The following is a 20,880-nucleotide window of genomic DNA, read 5'->3' as shown; positions in this document are numbered from 1 at the left end:
CCGTCGAAAAGTTTTGGCCCGTTACTTGATCTCTGAATGTTTGTTTTTTGAAATTGTGACGTATGCGACCTCGAAGCATATAAAAACATATTTGACGGTTGGATCGTTGAAACTAGTTTCATAGAATGCATATCCTATCAAAACAATAGATTCACTAACACTTTTATTTTATTTATACTTTCATTAAGTATAACATAAGATTTTGTGGTATCCACTAGTGTAAATATTTTAAATTGAAGATCGAGTTCATTCATTATATTCGTATAGGGTCAAGGAGTGTAGCTGTAAAAAATCATCAAAATCGGAGTTAAAATAACCGTTAAATCATGATTTTTCGTTTATAGTCGTGGAAAAGTTTTGTCCCGTTACTTGATCTCTAAATGTTTGTTTTTTGCGATTTTTTGCTGATGTGATCTCGAAGCATATTCAAACAAGTTTAATGGTTATGATCGTTGAAATTAGTTTCAGAGAATTTGTATCCCATCAAAACGATAGATTGACTAACACTTAAAGTTTATTTATACTTTCATTAAGTATAATATAAAACTTTGTGGTATCCACTTGTGTAAATATTTTAAATTGAAGATCGAATTCATTCATTGTATTCATATAGGGTCAAGGAGTGTACTTGTAAAAAATCATCAAAATCAGAGTTAAAGTAACCGTTAAATCGTGATTTTTCGTTTATAACCGTCGAAAAGCTTTGTCCTGTTACTTGATCTCTGAATGTTTGTTTTTTGTGATTTTTTGCCGATGTGATCTCAAAGCATATATAAACAAGTTTGATGGTTGGGATCGTTGAAATTAGTTTCGGATAATTCGTATCCCATCAAAACGATAGATTGACTAACACTTAGAGTTTATTTATACCTTCATTAAGTATAACATAAGATTTTGTGGTATTCACTTGTGTAAATATTTTAAATTGAAGATCGAATTTATTCATTGTATTCATATAGGGTCAAGGAGTGTAGTTGTAAAAAATCATCAAAATCGGAGTTAAAATAACCGTTAAATCATGATTTTTCATTTATAACCGTCAAAAAGTTTTGTCTCGTTACTTGATCTCTGAATGTTTGTTTTTTGTGATTTTTTGCCGATGTGATCTCAAAGCATATACAAACAAGTTTGACGGTTGGGATCGTTGAAATTAGTTTCGGAGAATTCGTGTCCCATAAAAACAATAGATTGACTAACACTTAGAGTTTCTTTATACTTTCATCAAGTATAACATAAGATTTTGTGGTATCCACTTGTGTAAATATTTTAAATTGAAGATCAAATTCATTCATTGTATTCATATAGGGTCAATGATATGTAGCTGTAAAAAATCATCAAAATCAAAGTTAAAATAATTGTTAAATCGTGATTTTTCGTTTATAACCGTCAAAAAGCTTTGTCTCGTTACTTGATATCTGAATGTTTGTTTTTTGCGATTTTTTGCTGATGTGATCTCGAAGGATATACAAACAAGTTTGACGGTTGGGATCGTTGAAATTAGTTTCGGAGAATTCGTATCCCATCAAGTTCAATGGTGTGTGTGTGTGTATATATATATATATATATTTATTTATTAAGTAGATTTAAATCTATTTATTTTGTACGTATAATTGATTGTTATGCGGAGTAGTACATCACGTGAGTCATTATAAAAATAGTGAGATATGTCATATACGTGATAAAAAGTTAATAACTTAAAAAAAAAAACAACAAAAAAAAATTCTCACCACTTCTATTAATTTTCATTTTTCCCTCTCCTTTTTGTTTCCTTTTCAACTTTTCTTATAATTTTCACTTTTCCCTCCGACAGTCTACGATGTCTACCCATCTTTCCCTAATTCCCTCTCTTTTTTGTTTCCTTTTCAACTTTTCTTATCACTTTCATTTTCCCTCCCTTTTTCTTCAAAAAGGGCAGCACTGCAGGGAATGGAATGGAATTATCAATTGTGGAATCAAATCAATGAATGCATATTAATTAATAATTATTATAGTTTTTATAAAATTTAATTCAAAATTTAATATATATATATATATATATATATAATTATAGATAGTTAATATTTTGGGGTTATAATTATTATAGTTAATTTAATATATATATATATATATAATTATTTATTTATTATAGTTTTTAGGGGTATAAAATTGTTAAATTAATATATATAATTATTACAGTATTTTTTTAAGGTTATAAAATTATAAAAATGATATTCTGCTTATCGTGTATCGTGTTACCCACATGTATACCCAAATCAACCCGTTATCTTAACAGGTGTTTATAGGGTTACCCGATAACGACCCGATTCGTTATCGTGTCGACCCGAACACCTGTTAATTTCGTGTCGTGTCGTGTCAGGAATTGCTAGGCCTATGCCTGACCAACAAGAAACCTCTCTTTAAAAGGAGAAGGAAATTGGTGACTATTTGGCTGACCTAAGTATAAAACAATGATCGGTGCTAAGGTCACGAGCTAGCGTATGGGTGACCAACTGTAGCATTCTTCATAAAATAATATATCTTAGATTAATCATTTTTTTTAAGTAGAATTGGTATTTCGATCTTTCTTGGTTGTATAGTTAGTGTTAATCAAGAGAAATAATTTTCGCACACTTTATTCTCCTTTTGCACATATCTATTTATGTCTCCTTGATTTATTCAATCAAAACACACAAAAAAAAAAAAATTGACAATTATCATGAATGATCAGTGTTTAAGATTTTGGTTGCAGAGTTGATCAACTTTAGTAATGACAACATATTGATGACTCAACGATGGTATAATAACCATGCAATGATGTTGTAATGATGACATAATAAATATTGATCATTTCTGCAATCAAATTGTCAAAAACTAATCATTCTTACTAATCGTCTAAAATAAATAACGGTATACAGGGAAAACAATATATACGAGCATGGGCATGGCCAGTCCAAGCGCACAAAAAAGCTGGAGTAAGGGCAAGATTTCATTTTTGTTGAGAAGTCAATGATATCATTCCTGATATCTTGGCTTAGTTTTAGGAAACTATCTTGTAAATTGTTTGTAATTTATTTGTGATTATCTGTAAACCCTAGAATGTAGGATAGGTTACTTCTTCGGCAAGTACTCTCTTTGTATAAAGTCTCTTAGTATCAATTGAAGAAATTAATCTTCTGCAAAATATTCTTTGCACTTTTTTTCATGGTATCGAGAGCTAGGCTGAAAACCCAGTTCCTTCCGCTGCCTTTTGTTTCTCTGTTCTTTTCCGTCGTTTGCCATGGCTACCGACGCTGTTTCTGGAAGCAATTCCGATGCAAAGGCTAATGTTTCCAATCTTTTTTTTATTCATCATTCTGATCATCCAGCCATGATGCTGGTTTCAAAGCCCTTGAATGGGGATAATTATTCAACTTGGTCTCGTGCTATGAAGATCTCCTTGAGTGCCAAAAACAAACTTTGTTTTGTTGATGGCACTGTCCTTCAACCTTCTGTCAAGACCAAGTCGTACGATCACGCTTCATGGCAGAGATGCAACGACATGATTGTAGCATGGATTATTAATTCCATTGACTCAGATATTGCTGACAGTATCCTTTATATGACTGATGCTCATGCAATTTGGGAAGAATTATGTGAGCGCTATTGCCAAAGTAATGCTCCTCGAATTTTTCAACTACAACGGGACATTGCTTCACTTACACAAGATCAACTCTCTATTGCTGCATATTATACGAAGATGAAAAGTTTATGGGATGAGTTGTCGTCTTACAGTGACTCCGTTTCTTGCACTTGTGGAGCACAGAATGAGAGGAACAAGTTGATGCAGTTTCTCATGGGACTTAACTACTCCTATAGTGCTGTTCAAGGGCAGCTTCTATTGATGAATCCTCTTCTAACTGTTCGTCAAGCCTATGCATCGATTTCCCAGGAGGAGAAGCAAAGAAGCCTTGCTTCTTCCCGAGTTACTACAGGCACAGTAGCCATGGCTGTGCGTCACAGTGGTTCGAAATCTTCTAATCGCAAACCCTTGCATTGTACTCATTGTGATCAAGACTACCATACCATTGATACCTGCTATCAACTTCATGGGTATCCACCAGGACACCATTTGCATAAGGTTAAGCCACAGAAAGGGAACCATCGTCCTAAGACGGAGTGGGGTTCTTCCTCGGCAAATCATGTCTCGAAAAATGCAGCCACCAAAGAGGAGATGCAGTCAGTTATGTCTAGGCTCTCTGATGCCCATTTTCAACAGATTCTTCAAATCATGAATGGTCAGGGTAGTGATGAACAGCCACAGGCCAATGCCAATGTCGCCAAGACAGGTTTGTCGAATCCCTCTTTGCATCTCCATCAATGGATAATCGATAGTGGTGCAACAGATCATATCACTTCCTCACCAGAATTGTTAACTAATGGTGTTGAAAATAAGAAACTGTCACCTGTTTTGTTACCTAGTGGAGAGACAGCCCGCATACTTTCCACTAGTCATATTCCTTTGAGTTCTACTTTTAGATTGCAAGATGTGCTATGTGTGCCTACCTTTAAAGTAGATTTGATGTCAGTAAGTCGTATTACGAGTGGATTGCATTGTTCAGTAACTTTATTTCCTTCTTGGTGTGTTATGCAGGACCTAACGACGAGGACGGTGATTGGTTTGGGTAAGCGAAGAGGCGGGCTGTACTACTTGGTGGCCTTGGCTCCTGCGCAATCTCAACATCCTCGGCGATTCTGCAACCTTGTGCTTTCACCTACGGAGCTATGGCATCGGCGTTTGGGTCACTTGTCAGCCCCTCGTTTAGATTTCATGTCCAAACAATTGTTACATTTCCCTTTTGCATCTAATAATGCTTGTGATGTTTGCCCTTTAGCCAAGCAACATCGATTACCTTTTCATGTTAGTTCTATTTCTTCTAATAAACCTTTTGTTTTGATTCATTGTAGACAATTATTCTCGCTTCACATGGATTTTCCTTATGCAACACAAAAATGAAACACAATCTATTCTCAAGAATTTTTTTTCATTTGTCAAAACTCAATTTAACACTTCTATTCGTCAAATCCGTGTGGACAATGGTGGGGAATTGTTTTTCTCTTCGTGACTTCTTTAAAGATCATGGAGTGATTTACCAACATTCTTGCGTTTATACGCCTCAACAAAATGGGGTCGTAGAACGCAAGCATCGCCATATACTTGAAACCGCTCGTGCCTTGCGTTTTCAAGCTAATCTTCCCCTCCATTTTTGGGGTGAATGTGTGCTCACAGCCGTTCATCTCATTAACCGTCTTCCCACACCCATTCTTTCCAAGAAAACGCCTTTTGAACGTTTATATTCTACACCTCCTACTTTTTCACACCTTAGAGTCTTTGGTTGCCTTGCTTTTGCCACTGATGTTAATGTGAATCACAAATTTTCTCCCCGTGCCCACCAATGCATTTTTATAGGATATCCTATTGGTCAGAAAGCCTACAAGTTATATAACCTCACCACTCACCAAATCTTTAATAGTCGTGATGTTATCTTCCATGAAAACATATTTCCTTATCAAACCTCGCCTTCTTCCCCTCAACCTGTGTTTTCACTTGTCCTACTTATTTCACCTCACTTACCTGATCCTGTGTCACCCCCCCCCCCGACCCTATGATTCCCCTTGAGTCGTCCCCTTCCGCTGATGCCGGCTCTCCCACGCCTCCTACACCGCTTCCTGCATCTACCGTTTCTGACCTCCCAACGTCAGCGCCTGCTCCTGCCCCGGTGCCCCGTCGCTCTAGCCGTCATTCTTCTCCGCCACCCAAGTTACGTGATTATGATTGTCCTACTCTCAAGCTTACCCAACCACATCCTCCATCATCTTCGTTGTCTGGTCACACTCCAGGTACACGGTATCCACTCACTAATTACCTTACTTACCATCGTTTCTCACCTACACAACAATCTTTCCTTGCCCATATTACTCAACAGGTTGAACCCCGGAGTTACGAGGAAGCTGCTCGTTTTCCTCATTGGCAAGCTGTCATGGCTTCTGAATTAGAGGCATTGGAAGCTAACCAAACTTGGTCTCTTACTTCCCTTCCCCGTGGCAAAACTCCCATTGGTTGCCGTTGGGTTTACAAGATTAAGCACCGTTCTGATGGCTCTATTGAGCGCTATAAGGCATGTTTGGTTGCCAAGGGCTATACCCAGCTTGAAGGTGTTGACTTCCATGACACGTTTTCTCCTACTGCCAAGATGGTCACTGTTCGGTGTTTATTGGCTCTTGCTGCTTCACGACAGTGGTCTCTTCATCAGTTAGACGTTAACAACGTTTTTCTTCATGGTAACCTTCATGAAGAAATTTATATGACTCCTCCTCCAGGTTTTCGGCGACAGGGGGAAAATGATGCGAGAATTATACGCACACAAATTAAACCCTCTTTTTGTCAAATTGTAGTAAGTATGTAAGTAGGGATCGTTCTGGACCGGGGATTATGAGGGATTTTTAATCACTTGGATTTGACTCAAAAACGTAAAAACACAATATAAAACACTATACTAGACTCAAAGAATGCAAAACTAAACTTTAAAACACTAAGACAAACCAAAAGACTCAAAACAAGTTCAAAAGACTCAAAACTGCCTAAAAACACTAACTAGGTAGTTTCTGACCTTAAACCCAATTTTGGACGAATTTAATATTATGGCTTGATTCAAAACACTTTAAAACATAAACTAAACAGATTCTAAGCACTAAAGAACAAGAAAGTAAAGGGGGGTTTTGATTTGACGAAAATTGAAATAACGAAACAAGTTAATAAACTAGGCAGAATGTAAATATGAATTTGTGATAGAATTGAATGGATGGATGCTAGCCAAGGGGTTCATCTCCACACATGTTATACTTGCATATAAAAAGATTTCCAATTGCTTTTCAATAAACCATGAATTCTCAATGCTCCAAGTTAATTAGATCCACTTAAATTAACTTTCAGATTTCCCTAGATTCATTGGATTGAATGGAATACGCATTACAACCAAATTATTCCTAATCAAAGTCCCTAACTATGGAATACGCATGATAGAGACATTCGACAAAGATCATTAAGTTCAACGGAAATCATAAACATCGACTAGGCATTCATAACTATGGAATACGCATGAAACTTATGCCAAGAATTCGTTTAACGCGATTGTTTATAAGCAACCTCCACTACTTGTGAATATAAGTTCATAACTATTAGGTGAAACTCACTTATATTCTAGCGTCATATTCATGCATGAAAATTAAGCGTGCACTCTCAATAAACATTCATAAATAAGTTATCAATCAAACAGTTAAACAAATTGAATTCACAACTTATGAAAGTAATTAGAAGTAATCAAATCATAATGCAAGCATAAACATATATTTCGAATCCCCCCCTAGCCAAGGGGGGTTTAGTTCCTCATACGTACAAAACAAAGAGAATTGAAATTAAACATTGAATTCAAAGGAAAAGAAACACCTAAACATTCCAACAACTCAAACTTGAATTGTATGAACGTTTAGGCCCGCTTCTCTTCCTCTTTGTTGTAGCACAAGGTCTAAGGATTTGTGTGGAGTGAGAGGCACGGCAATGGAGAGAAAAGATGCAGAAAATGGAATGGATTTACTCGGCATTGGTTGTGTGATTGTGATGGTGTGTTGTGTGATGATTTTCTGAATTGAATCCCCCCCTTGTGGCTGCAATGGATGTTTATTTATAGGTGAAAAAGAGGGAATATGACAGCTAGGAACTTGGTGGAAAGTTGGAAATGCAAAAGGGGAATGCATGTGGCTGATTTATGAAGGGAATGCATGTGCAAAACAGCTAGGAAAAGTTGTGGAAATCTGGAAATGGGATGGGAGTGTGCACGGCAGAGATGGGAATGAATGTTTGAATGTGCATGGCTGGAATGAATGTGTTTGCATGTGAATTAAAGCTAGGGTGAATGATGATAAATGCATGTGGATTAAAGAGTGAATGCATGTGTTGAATGATTTCTTGGTGAGGGGATGCACGGCATGGGTGTTGTTGTTGGTGTGTGAATGGAAATGCAATCTGAAATGGGAGAGCATGTGGGTGGAAATGCATGTGGGTGAATGTTTGAATGATTAAAGGGGCATGTGGGTTGGAAATGCATGTGGAGTGGCTGGAATGAAGTGTGTATGCACGGCAATGATGGGTATTTTCTGCAATGGTTGCAATGATGAAATGGATGGGAGTGCATGTGGCTGCAATGAATTAAAGAGTGGGAGTGCATGTGGCTTGGGTGCATGTGGAGTGGCTTGTGCAGCTAGGTTATGATGATGAATGCATGTGGATTACAGCTATGGTGGGAAAGATATGTGAATGTGGCTGATGAGAAGAATAGGGTGAATGGTATGCACGGTTTTGGGAGAGAATGGGAGAGAATGGTGAAGAGTTGTGGCTGAATGAATTAGGTTCTTGGGTTATGGGAGTGACGGCTTAGAGAATTAGGTTGAGGGTGGCTGGATGAATAGAATGAACGAATGAAATTCTAGGGTGAAAAATAGAGGGTACGGCTAGATGTGGAACTAGGTTTATTAGGGAGAATGAATGGGTGGCAACATGGTTGTGTTGGTGATGAATGTGAACTCTTTGTTCTTCATTTTCATTTCTTCATCTCTTTATTTATTCCTAGCCTCCTTTGGTCTTCAATTTCGTCCATCTACTTGGCCTAAAGCATATGCAATCCATTTAATGCCCCAAACTACTCCAAAATGCACCAAAATGCACTTTCTTGCTCCTTTAGCCCTTTGGACCTACAAACACACGAAAATAGCTTAAAGTACTAAAATTACTAAGTACTAGCAACATAAATGCAAGAAAACAAGCAAACTAAGGCGCATAAATATGCTCCTATCAAATTCGCCCACACTTAGCTTTTGCTAGTCCTCGAGCAAAACAAAACAAAAGAAACCAAAAACAAAACAAAATGAACAAAACACAACCTATACCTTCCAACAATTGCCTCAAGGATTTCCAATGCACATGACAAGTTAAAAATCATCATTCCCATAGATTTTAGTCATCTTCACACTTAAGTACATTCTTAATCATAGTCACCACATACTAGTTCACAATTAAGCATTTAAAACCATGTTTTGAATGTAGTAACATGCCTTAGAGAATTTGCTCAAATCCTTACAAGATATGCACTCAATTTTCACACAGATTTTCTAACTCCACACCCTACACTAGTTACATGTGAGAAGATTGATGTAAACATGAAAACGAACACTCACATATATGTATCATAAAGAGAGCAATTTCTGGAGTTAATAAGCATGTTTAGGTATGATCTCATGAATGGATTGCTACTACTTAGAAGCGAGAACCAGTGACACCATATGCTCATACCAAGTTCAAACTCCACAAATTGAAATACATAACACTCAAGATTGAAGTCACGGGTTGTAATGGGGCTTGGGGTGTGTGGATAACAAAGAAGGGATATGGAAAACAAAGGTTCTTAAAGAAATAGTGAGCAAAGCACTTGAATCAACTTAGAATTCACTTTTGAATGAAAAATCAACTTTTGAACAACAAAGGGGAACAAGCTCTTTTTCCTTTCTTTTCTGTTTTTTTCTTTTTCATATGTTTTTCACACTTTTTTTTTTCTTTTGAATCTCAAAACATACATATAAATTTAAGAACAAACATTCCTTCCCCCACACTCATTTTCTTGCATAATGTAACTCAAAAGGAATTCATTTAAGTCATGCTCACTATCTTTTAAGAACAAGGGTGTGGACAATCCTAAACTAGGCTAGGTGAGGATAATGTGGGTTAACAAAGAATAAAGACTAAACAAAGCTCAACGGGGGTGAAACTTACAACATATACGAAATATGGGAAGTAAGGCTATTTGGCTATGGTGGCAACTACACAACTTCATCTTGATATATGTTATGCAATTCAATGTCATGCTTTGAATGAAACGGATATAAGTTCTAGCATTTAGTTCTATCATGATATAATTGCATTCTAAGTAGCAATCAAGCAAGGAATAATGAGATCATGCAACAACTTTAGAAAACAAAGAATCACATATTATAACTCTCCAAAGAAGGTAATGGCTCGAGTCTCACAGGGTTGTAGCGTTTGTTTGAGTTCCTTCCTTCAAGCATGTTACAAAAAAGAATTTTTCTTTTATGATTGCATGTGAAGTCATACATTATAACCATAACCAAGCATATACCAAGAGTATATCAAACTTTTCTCTATGTTTATAACTCTTTTTAACAGTCATGCAATTACAAACCAAATCCTTATCATTGTGTTGGAAGGTACCCTAAGACACAAACACACAAAAACGACTCAAAACACTCTTTTTAGGCTTTTCAAAACATGTTTTTCAAATTTTTATGTGATTTTCAGAGTTATCAAAACAAAACATACTAAAACACTCTAAAACAACTTAAAAATACCTTAAAACAGCAAGGAACAACATTTGAAGTTATGGGTGATAAAATCCCACGAATTTGCATCAAATATACTTAGTTACCCCCCCCCCCCCCCACACTTAAATCACACATTGTCCTCAATGTTTTAAGCATAGATTTACATAAAACATAAGTAAACACACAAACAGCATTTATACATACTAAACATGGCAGAATGTAACTAACAAAGAGAAGAGTTTAGGGACGCAAATCTGGAATTGGAGTGCTTTCTCGGTCTTCCTTTGTTGAATGCATGGGTTGATCTTGGTGATTCCACAGGCTAAATCTTGAACTGGTTTCCTCCCATCGTTGATTTTCCACAGGCTACTCTTGAACTGGGCTGCAGGATTCTTTTAGTCTCCCCCGAAGGTCTGAGCTTACCCCTTTTATCTGTTTCTTTGTTCAATCTTTCCAATTCGTATTGAAGAGGGTTAGAGGATAGCTCAGCATATGCAGTTGTTGCTTGTCTCCACATGCTTCAATGTATCATTTTCACTTGCCTTACTTGCTCCCCTTTGCAGAAGTGGTCCCTTCTCTGGAAGTGTATCAACCGTTGAAGATGACTACTCGAGAGCAACGCTAGGTAAGCAACCAGGAATAGATTCCAGGCAGTCGGTTCCAGATCGGAAGACTGACTCCAAGTGCCGGCTGATTGCTTCTTTCACTTTGCCATGCGAGTAAGAACAAGGACAAAGAAAAAGACAGGGAAAGAGCATGATATGAGATACTTTTGCTTTTGACCTTGATGATATGAGATACCTTTGCTTTTGAAGAAGCGGTGAATGAATCAGCACATGTATTTGTTGTGCTTGTCTCCACATGCTTCAATCTACCGTTTCCTCCTAGGTCATCTGTACTTCAGGCATCTGGTATCATATTTGGGGAAGAAGAAAAAATTGAGTATTTCGAAAGGCTTTGCTGGGAGTGCGCCCTCAGAGGTGAGGAAGAGTTGGGCATTTTCTTCAGGTCTGCCTTGCCATAAAAGATGAAGGTCGATATATATAGGGATTTCCCAATAGAAAGTGGTGGTACTGTTCTTTTACCATTGTCGACAAAAAATTTTGATCCAGCAAATCCGGCTTTTTGAAAAAGAGTGATGACTCTTCGATTTCTGAACGAACGCCTATTTGCTTTCTGAGCTAGCGCCTCTTCGATTTCTGAACGAACGCCTCTTTGCTTTCTGAACGACACGTCTCTTCGATTTCTGAATGACACGTAGTAGTGAGGATGCGGCTCTGTCAGAGATCTTTTGACAAAGTTGCACGCGTTTTCTGAAAAGCAGAGAAAGCGTCGCCGAACTTTACGCTTGTCGGCAAAAGTGTGCAGTTGTGATGATGACCTCCACGTGTTTTCAACTTTCTCAGAGATCTTTTGACAAAGTTGAACGCGTTTTCTGAAAAGCCGAGAGATCGTCGCCGAACTTTACGCAGGAAAATCCGGATCTTTGAATCGGTGGTCGTGTCGCCTTGGCTTTTTATAGAGGTATCGATCACCACCAACATGCACACTCTGAAGATTTCCCATTCTTGAAAATTGTCTCCGGCCCTTTGAAATTTTACTCCATCCAACCCTTCTCTTTGAACACCTTTGAAAAATGACTAACCCATCGAACCTTTGCTTAGATTTGAGTCTCAGCAGCGATCCGGTTGCGCCCCGTCAAGGTAATGTATGGCGCCCTTCTTTTTTATCTTCTAATGGCCCTCTTACAGGTGAAGACTCCATGATGACGGATGCAACAACAGCTACGATAGTAGCTAGGAACCTTCTTACTCCTAAAGATAGTAGGCTGCTTTCAGGACGGTCCGATGAGTTGGCCGTTCAAGAGTCCCTCGCTCTCAGTGTTCAGTGTGCAGGCTCTGTGTCCAACATGGGTCAACGCCTACTTGCTCGTTCCCGTCAGGTTGAATCGTTGATGGCAGAGGTGGAAAGTCTCAAGCAAGAGATCAAACAGCTTAAGCACGAGAATAGAAGTTTGCACGTGCTTGCCAACAATTATTCGACGGGCATGAAGAGAAAGCTTGATGAGCTGCAAGAATCTGAAGGTCAGATTCAAAGTGACCGTCAAAGGCTTGCTGCTTATCTCCAGAGGCACCTTTTTCCTGGGTCATCCAGCGTTCCACCAAGTATTGTGGCCTCGAATGATCTAGCTCCGATGCCTCCTGCTTCGATGCCTCCCGCTCTGATGCCTCCTAGTGGGGCTTCACGTAAACAACCTTTGTGAAGGCTACATCTGCTTTTTTTTTTTTTTTTTTTTTTTTTGAATCAAACGGCATGGAATTTATCTTTGAATGGAAGGTGATACTTGAAATGATCCGGTAATAGCTTAAATTCAAGATTGGGTGCCTGAATCATTAACAACATATTAGTATAAAAGAAAATTGAAATTCGGGGAGGTGGCTTACCTGTGTGCTCCGACATGAACTCAAGGATAAACACATCTTCTTTGAACATTTCAGGAACTTTGCCCTTGGACAGATTATGTGTGAGGACTGTTCCTTGTCTTGTGTCATAAAATTCAACTTCTTTGGGGTTGTTTATCTCAAGAACGTCCTCTTTGATGAATTCATGATATTCCATACTTTGCACCTTTGGAAGGGCTTCCAAGATGTCTTTTTCACTTTCTTCTTCCTTGGAATTCATGAACCTGCAAGAAATAGGGACATTAGGTGGAATGGGGTTAGAACTAATTAAATTTGGAACAACCTTACTTGAATTAGATGGCGTAGGAGCAATAGGTGCCTCCGGCAAAGGTGTTTCTACCCTTGCCGTGGGTTGGGTGTATTCCTCTTCCTCAAATTGCAATCTTTCATCTTCCTTGTGATTTGATTTTGATGGTTGAGGGTCCGTTCCAACCTCCTTGTCACTTCTTAACATGATAGCATTGGCGGTTTCAAATCCTCCCGGATTTACAATGGTTGAACTAAGGAGTTTGCCTTGGTCGCAAAATTGTCCTACGAACTCCGCTATCTGCCCAATTTGCTTTTCCAAGTGGTCCAACCTTTTGTCTTGATTTTGCCTCTCTTTGTTTTGAGTTTGGACTCCCTGCGTCAAAGTAGTAAGTAATTGAAAAATCGTATTCATTTGAATTACCTACATTACTTTGGGCAGGTTGTGGTGGCTGCATAGGCGTTGAATAGAACTCCTCATATGGCTGCCAATATCCTTCTTGTTAAGCCTCATTGTCTTGATTTTGTGAGCCCTGCACCAAACAAATTAATTCATTAAGCTTTTGATTATAATCTATTGACGAACTTGAGTTTGGTTGGGCATATTGAATATGAGGTTATGGTGGCTGCATAGGTCTTGAATAGAACTCCTCATATGGCTGCCAATATCCTTCTTGTTGAACATGTTGAGGTTCCCACCACATAGAGTTTGAATGATCACTCCAATCCGAATTGTAAGTATTGGAAAACACGTCGTTCCTTGATTGAAGATCAAATGTACCAACGCTTTGCATTTGGGACCTTTCCATGAGCCGTGACAAAAGAGAAGCATTATCAAGTGTCATTTTGTGCTTCTCTAATACCTAAAATCAACAAACAAAACACAAATAAAAAACTAAAACTAAAATACATAACAGAAACGAACAATCCAAGAGATTAGCAAATTTGCTAATCCCCGGCAACGGCGCCAAAATTTGATGCGAGAATTATACGCACACAAATTAAACCCTCTTTTTGTCAAATTGTAGTAAGTATGTAAGTAAGGATCGTTCTGGACCGGGGATTAGGAGAGATTGTTAATCACTTGGATTTGACTCAAAAACGTAAAAACACAATATAAAACACTATACTAGACTCAAAGAATGCAAAACTAAACTTTAAAACACTAAGACAAACCAAAAGACTCAAAACAAGTTCAAAAGACTCAAAACTGCCTAAAAACACTAACTAGGCAGTTTCTGACCTTAAACCCAATTTTGGACGAATTTAAGATTATGGCTTGATTCAAAACACTTTAAAACATAAACTAAACAGATTCTAAGCACTAAAGAACAAGAAAGTAAAGGGGGGTTTTGATTTGACGAAAATTGAAATAACGAAACAAGTTCATAAACTAGGCAGAATGTAAATATGAATTTGTGATAGAATTGAATGGATGGATGCTAGCCAAGGGGTTCATCTCCACACATGTTATACTTGCATATAAAAAGATTTCCAATTGCTTTTCAATAAACCATGAATTCTCAATGCTCCAAGTTAATTAGATCCGCTTAAATTAACTTTCAGATTTCCCTAGATTCATTGGATTGAATGGAATACGCATTACAACCAAATTATTCCTAATCAAAGTCCCTAACTATGGAATACGCATGATAGAGACATTCGACAAAGATCATTAAGTTCAATGGAAATCATAAACATCGACTAGGCATTCATAACTATGGAATACGCATGAAACTTATGCCAAGAATTCGTTTAACGCGATTGTTTATAAGCAACCTCCACTACTTGTGAATATAAGTTCATAACTATTAGGTGAAACTCACTTATATTCTAGCGTCATATTCATGCATGAAAATTAAGCGTGCACTCTCAATAAACATTCATAAATAAGTTATCAATCAAACAGTTAGACAAATTGAATTCACAACTTATGAAACGTAATTAGAAGTAATCAAATCATAATGCAAGCATAAACATATATTTCGAATCCCCCCTAGCCAAGGGGGGTTTAGTTCCTCATACGTACAAAACAAAGAGAATTGAAATTAAACATTGAATTCAAAGGAAAAGAAACACCTAAACATTCCAACAACTCAAACTTGAATTGTATGAACGTTTAGGCCCGCTTCTCTTCCTCTTTGTTGTAGCACAAGGTCTAAGGATTTGTGTGGAATGATAGGCACGGCAATGGAGAGAAAAGATGCAGAAAATGGAATGGATTTACACGGCATTGGTTGTGTGATTGTGATGGTGTGTTGTGTGATGATTTTCTGAATTGAATCCCCCCCCTTGTGGCTGCAATGGATGTTTATTTATAGGTGAAAAAGAGGGAATATGACAGCTAGGAACTTGGTGGAAAGCTGGAAATGCAAAAGGGGAATGCATGTGGCTGATTTATGAAGGGAATGCATGTGCAAAACAGCTAGGAAAAGTTGTGGAAATCTGGAAATGGGATGGGAGTGTGCACGGCAGAGATGGGAATGAATGTTTGAATGTGCATGGCTGGAATGAATGTGTTTGCATGTGAATTAAAGTTAGGGTGAATGATGATAAATGCATGTGGATTAAAGAGTGAATGCATGTGTTGAATGATTTCTTGGTGAGGGGATGCACGGCATGGGTGTTGTTGTTGGTGTGTGAATGGAAATGCAATCTGAAATGGGAGAGCATGTGGGTGGAAATGCATGTGGATGAATGTTTGAATGATTAAAGGGGCATGTGGGTTGGAAATGCATGTGGAGTGGCTGGAATGAAGTGTGTATGCACAGCAATGATGGGTATTTTCTGCAATGGTTACAATGATGAAATGGATGGGAGTGCATGTGGCTGCAATGAATTAAAGAGTGGGAGTGCATGTGGCTTGTGTGCATGTGGAGTGGCTTGTGCAGCTATGTTATGATGATGAATGCATGTGGATTACAGCTATGGTGGGAAAGATATGTGAATGTGGCTGATGAGAAGAATAGGGTGAATGGTATGCACGGTTTTGGGAGAGAATGGGAGAGAATGGTGAAGAGTTGTGGCTGAATGAATTAGGTTCTTGGGTTATGGGAGTGACGGCTTAGAGAATTAGGTTGAGGGTGGTTGGATGAATAGAATGAACGAATGAAATTCTAGGGTGAAAAATAGAGGGTACGGCTAGATGTGGAACTAGGTTTATTAGGGAGAATGAATGGGTGGCAACATGGTTGTGTTGGTGATGAATGTGAACTCTTTGTTCTTCATTTTCATTTCTTCATCTCTTTATTTATTCCTAGCCTCCTTTGGTCTTCAATTTCGTCCATCTACTTGGCTTAAAGCATATGCAATCCATTTAATGCCCTAAACTACTCCAAAATGCACCAAAATGCACTTTCTTGCTCCTTTAGCCCTTTGGACCTACAAACACACGAAAATAGCTTAAAGTACTAAAATTACTAAGTACTAGCAACATAAATGCAAGAAAACAAGCAAACTAAGGCGCATAAATATGCTCCTATCAGAGAACTTGGTTTGTCACCTCAGCAAGTCTTTATATGGGTTGAAACAAGTTTCCCGTCAATGGTTTGCAAAGTTTTCTGACTCTATTCAATCCGCTGGTTTTGAACAATCCAAGGCTGACTACTCGTTATTTACCCGGAAACAAGGCAAGTCTTTTACAGCCCTCCTAATTTATGTTGATGATATTTTGATTACGGGGAATGATTCGAATGCTATTGATGCCCTAAAACAATTCCTTAATGGTCGTTTTAAAATCAAGGATCTTGGCAATCTAAAGTACTTTCTTGGGATCGAAGTATCACGTTCTAAGAAATGAGTCTTTATTTCCAAACGAAAGTATGCTTTAGAAATATTAAAAGATGGAGGTCTTTTGGGAGCTCGCCCTGTTGAATTTCCCATGGAACAAAATCTTAAGTTATCAGACAATGGTGCAATTCTTAAGGACCCGGCACAATATAGAAGATTGGTGGGGCGTCTGATATACCTAACAATCACTAGGCCGGATATAACCTATTCCGTGCATGTGTTGAGTAGGTTTATGCATGAGCCTCGCACACCACACATGGAAGCAGCCCTTCGGATTTTGAAATATATCAAAAATACACTTGGACAAGGTTTGTTCTTCTCTTCTGAAAATGATTTGGCCTTAAATGCATATTGTGACTCGGACTGGGCAGGTTGTCCAACAACACGAAGATCAACTACGGGGTATTGTATTTTTTTGGGCTCTTCATTGATTTCTTGGAAGTCAAAAAGACAAAAGACTGTGTCTTTATCATCAGCGGAGGCCGAGTATCGAGCCATGGCTGGAACTTGTTGTGAATTATCATGGCTACGATATTTATTGAAAGATCTAGGTATACTGCATCAAAGACCGGCTCTGCTCCATTGTGACAATAAAGCAGCCCTTCACATTGTTGCTAACCCAGTTTTTCATGAGGGAACTAGGCACATAGAAATGGACTGTCACTTTATCCGGGACAAGATACAAGACAGTTCAATTGTTACGAGATTTGTTCCTTCTTCCAATCAACTTGCAGATGTACTCACGAAGCCATTAGGGAAGGAAACTTTCTCAAAGATCATTCACAAGTTGGAAGTTCTCAATATCCACTCTCCAACTTGAGGGGGAGTGTTGAGAAGTCAATGATATCATTCCTGATATCTTGGCTTAGTTTTAGGAAACTATCTTGTAAATTGTTTGTAATTTATTTGTGATTATCTATAAACCCTAGAATGTAGGATAGGTTACTTCTTCGGCAAGTACTCTCTTTGTATAAAGTCTCTTAGTATCAATTGAAGAAATTAATCTTCTGCAAAATATTCTTTGCACTTTTTTTCAATTTTACCATGTTCCATGGGGTCAGTTACTGTTACACTCACAGTTGCAACACCAAAAAAGATTGCAAGTGGCAGCACATTGCCAAAGACAGGTCCTTTCAGAAGCACTATCAAACTCTCAGTGCAGTGCAGGTTACAAAGTGGGAGTAGAATTCTTTTCCCTATCTTTTTTTCCTTTTCTTTTCTCCTCTCCTATTTAAACAATCACGGTTAAACTACGTCAACATCTTACATTAATTTTTTATGGCAAGAGAATATAAAAGAAGAGGATAAAAAAAAAAGAAGGAAGAAAATCCTAATCCTACAAAGTGGCTGCCTTTGCCCCTTGTACCAATCTATCTATCTCACCATCCCAAGAAACTGCCATGGGTCCTCGGCTCCCAGGGATTTTGACCAACACCATCCTCAGCCTCCGCCCCTCAACCCTACCACCACTCTGATAGCTTTTTTCCTCTCTTTTTATCTTAAGTGGGGCTAGGTTCCCTTCTCTTTCCTATATCCTTGTTTGGATTCAAAGGTCCTGAAAGAAAAGAAAAAAGGCGTGAAATCCTGACAAAGGATTGCCACAATCTAAATCTCTACTAACTAGTCACTTCATAAAAGCTCGACGATAATTTTTATAATACGTGTATTGTAATGTCTTGTGTTAATAATATAATGTTATGTAAAAAAAAAAATTGTACATGTAATTTTGTATCATTGAAATGAAATATCAAAAGTTGCTCTCTCTACAAAAGTCCGACTATAGTCATTCACACACTTGCATCGAATCAAACGAAATTCATAAAAAATAAAAAATAAAAAATAAAATTAGTTAAACAAGAATGATTGTTATATGAACGCATCTGACACATGAACACAGTCAGTCATCAGATTTGCAGAATCTATTTTTAACACAAGGTTTGTACGTCATGTATGTTGGTAGGATTGAATTTCCCCAATCCAAGTTTCAAGTTCCAACCATGTGGTGACACAGTTGCTACACATAATATTCACATTATATTTGCACTTCCCTTCACTGCAGTGATAATATATAGGACCCTCCACACGTTTTGCCTTATCTACACTGTCAATCTGCTGGACCCTCATCAAGATTTGATTCTGTTTTCACAAGCTTACAACTTGAATGGCTACAAAAGGATTGCTAATTGTTGATTTGATTTCAAATCAACCCAGAAGTTTCCTCTCTTTAATTAACTTGTTAACTGAAATAAACATATGGGAATTCCAGTCCATTGGCTGGTCAAAAGCATTTTCTGAATGCATATGGGCAGATTCAATGATTTTGGAGATGCAGAACTATGAAAATAATTGAAACATTCCCATCCCCTTTCCCATGACAAGTCCTCATCTTCGAAAGTTCATGTGATCTCATTTTTTTTTTTTAATTTCATCGAAAATCTAATTTATATATATATATATATATATATAAACTATAATGGAGGAATTCGAATTATGGTCCAAAAAACATACATACCACTCTATCCAACACTGTTACGTTCAAAATTTCTAACCTCCACTTTAAAAAGTTGCATCGTACAAAATTTTCATCTCAATGTCCCTCTAATTTTAACTATTTACCTTATGAGTTGAGATACGAGGGCTCTCCCTTTTTTTTCCCTTGCTTGTCTTAAAATCAATGATATTTCTTTGCAAATGTCTAAGAGAATATATATATATATATATATTGGAGTTTCATAGGCATTAAAAAGGTGGAGTACTTGGGCAATGGCATCCACTTCGTTGTTTTCCTGGTTTTTTCCAGTTCTTCCACTTTATATTATGTACTTTTTTCCTTCTCCGCACTGGAGATTTTAGCTCCTGAATTTCAGGCGTTGGAATCAAATTCGTCAACCACCATGTGGAGAGGAGATGCACATACTCAGCTACCTGTAAAAGAACAAATGATCGTGAACAAATTTGGCACATGTAAGGTTCGGCCAAAGATCCTCCGACAATCAAGTTAGTAAGCAATATATGAGACTCAAGCAATGGGCGAGAGAATAGAGTATGTTATAATTGTGTTACCAAAGATGAACCTAGATGAGTGAATTTATATTAATTGGGACAGAGACCTTTCCAAAACATAGGGTGATGTGACATCGCTGGTTTGTTTGTGCAACTCAAACCGATTGGAGCTGTTGAGCCCATGACAGAATTTCTAAAGTATATGTATTCCAATCAGTTTGACTCCGGCCTAAAAAATCATGATCCCACGCCAGGGTCTCATTATTAAGTCCAAGTATGGAGTATGGAACCGACCTTGTAGAATCAATATCAATGGTGGGTAATTTCTTGGGCCACAAGCCTAAAATGTATATAGCTTTCTTTCGATATAATTATTATGAAAATAACAATACTTGTTTATTGAAGCTCTCATATTTATTTAATAGGTTACATGCTAACCTATACAATGATATAAGCCAACGCGACAAAGAGATTTTCTTTTTCTTTTTTTCTTTTTTTCTTTTTTTTTTTGGATAAAAAAACAACTACATTAAAGAGAAAAGCCCCTAGGGCAACCAATTTGGATACAATCAAAGAGGAAGGCCTGACGGACTTCCAAAGGGAGAGTTCTATCCCAAACATGAAAATCCGAGACCGAATAACCTACACTAGTTATAGCATCTGCCAGAAAATTGGCTTCCCTAAAGACACGATTCCAGCAAATCTCCTTAAAAGAACCTGCTAGCCAGCAAATATCCTCCAAGATGTTCCTTAATCTCCAAAGAAGCTATAGCCACCTCTAATAGACTCAATCACCAACCTTGAATCACCATCCACCACAATACGAGTCAAACCTTTGGCCTTAGCCATCCACATGCCATCTCTCAACGCTAGGCATTCCGCAATCGAAATCGTGTTTTGGCCAACAAATCTAGCTCCCGCAACAATAGGCTCTCCATTCTCGTTTCTAATCACAAACATAGCAGCCGCACCTTGA

The 20,880-nt window shown here is 37.8% G+C and overlaps 1 pseudogene; it reads left to right on the top strand.

Annotated features, from left to right (window-relative positions):
- Window positions 1–3,256: 3,256 nt before the first annotated feature.
- On the top strand, window positions 3,257–17,721 carry LOC137726298 (uncharacterized; annotated as a pseudogene).
- The last annotated feature ends 3,159 nt before the right edge of the window (window positions 17,722–20,880 follow it).

This window comes from Pyrus communis, chromosome 15 (assembly GCF_041283825.1).
Source record: "Pyrus communis isolate YQ-2024b chromosome 15, ASM4128382v1, whole genome shotgun sequence".
NCBI classification, from domain to species: Eukaryota; Viridiplantae; Streptophyta; class Magnoliopsida; order Rosales; family Rosaceae; genus Pyrus; species Pyrus communis.
The sequence above is the reverse complement of the archived record's forward strand: the minus strand, read 5'-3'. Positions and strand labels throughout refer to the sequence as shown.